Raw genomic sequence first — 2,060 nt, forward strand, 5'->3', positions numbered from 1 at the left:
CGCGCGACCTCCGGTGGAGGCGGCAGGAACAGCCGGTGACGCGCCCCTGTACTCCGGGGCACTCACCAGCGCTTTGCACCCGGGCACTCTCTTCTGCTTAGGGGAAGGCGTTGTGCAGAGCAGACCGGCTAGGCTGCAGGGGGCGTGTGCGTGTGCGTGTGTGTGCTTGTGTGTGTGTGTGTGTGTGTGTGGTCTTTGGGGTCGATCCTGCTGTATTCTAGTAGACATGTGTGAAGTTGTTCATATACATGGAGAAGGAACTTCCTGTTTAATCCCAAGCCGGGAATCTCATGGACGAAGTGTCTGGAAGGATCCTCCCCAAAATGTTCAAAGGAGCTGTTTGCTGGCAGCTCTGTAGACAATACAACAAGCGTGGATAAGCCAGAAGCCCTTCTTGTTCTAGAACAAGATTCTGGGTTTGGGTGTTGGGAAAGCGTTCGAGAAAAAATGATTCTGGCACAATTAAAATGGAAAGGAAGTCTTTATTTGGGATTATGGAGATAGGTGTCAAGGCTATAGCAAAGGGGTGAGACATCCACGCAAGTTGATCCAGCAAAGACAAGTTGGGGATTACAGCTGAAGAGAGTGCGGGGTCAGGGGTAAGAATTTCCCAGCAGGAGGCAGAGGGTTGAGGGATTCTTGCTAAACCGATTTAGCAGGATTCTTGCAGGTGGCAGACTAGATTGACCTGACAGATATCAAGGGAGGTGGCGGGGAGGGGGTTCTCTAAAACCAGGCTGGGAGGTCAAGGACAAGAGAGGTGTGTGTGCCAGCACAGAGGCCTGCTGGCAGAGAGCCGGAGAACTTCAATTTGGTCAAGGAGAGAGATTTGTCCACCTTTCCAGTCTGTCCCCACGATCTCTCTCTCCAAGCTTTGCTGGCCATTTTGACTGTATTTATATGTGAATTTTACTTCTCTCTGTAAGGGAGGGGCCACTGTGCAGCTCTTAATACACAAAATACAGGATAGCAGATACATCTTTGGAGTATAATTATGTGGACCACCCAATACCAGAGAAGATCTAATGCAGTGGTTCTCAACCTTCTGGCCCTTTAAATACAGTTCCTCATGTTGTGACCCAACCATAAAATCATTTTCGTTGCTACTTCATAATTGTCATGTTGCTACTGTTATGAATCATAATGTAAATATCTGATATGCAGGATGGTCTTAAGCGACCCCTGTGAAAGGGTCGTTTGACCGCCAAAGGGGTCGCGACCCACAGGTTGAGAACCGCTGGTCTAATGGATGGATGGGGAACATTATTCAAATGTGGGAGAGGTGTTAGAATTTTTTGTTTTTATGAACAGGTCTTTTTTGAGTGTAAAGATAGCGTTTTCAGAGCAAGAGTGACACCTTAGCTCACATTGATTGATATTCCCTGCAGGAAGCCACCCATTGTCTTCACTAGCAGAGAAGTGCAAACAAGGATCCCGGAACCCTGGTTGGACCTTGAACCCATGGCTAGGGCCAGAGTTGTGCACTGATTTTCTAGCCCAGACAATGGGGGCTCAAGCTATTTCCTTGACCAAATAGTCTCAGAGTAAATCCTTCTAGTATTTACTGACCTTTAAGATAGTCTGTCTGCTACCGCAGTTACCTGCCTGCCTAAGAGCTAGATGTGTATCCAACATTGAGTAAAAGGCTGGCGAGGCCTGGGCACCAGTGGAAGTCCTTCCTCTTGCATTGGGCTTGCCCACCTGGCCTCCAATATTTCCAAATTATTATTTCTTGTCTTGTCTCTTTCATTTGCGTGTGGACGCTTCTCCAGATCCTGAACCCTGAACCATGTGGGACGTGGGGAACCTTCAATTCCCATCTTAACTCTTCTGAGGAGATGGTGATTGAGAGGAAAGAGAGGGAGGGTGTCAGGAGATGGGTACTGGGGCATTGTGGGCAACTCCCCAAGAAGTATTAAGACATAACGAGATAACCAAAGAGCAATGGTAGGTTGCGGTGTTAGTCTCTGAGAGCCCTAATGTTCGCATGGAACTTTGATTAGATTTTCTCTGGGAAGAGGCTGATCAGCGGAGACCCCTGAATTTTTGACTTTGAACCC

Source organism: Myotis davidii, unplaced genomic scaffold (assembly GCF_000327345.1).
Source record: "Myotis davidii unplaced genomic scaffold, ASM32734v1 scaffold401, whole genome shotgun sequence".
NCBI lineage: Eukaryota > Metazoa > Chordata > Mammalia > Chiroptera > Vespertilionidae > Myotis > Myotis davidii.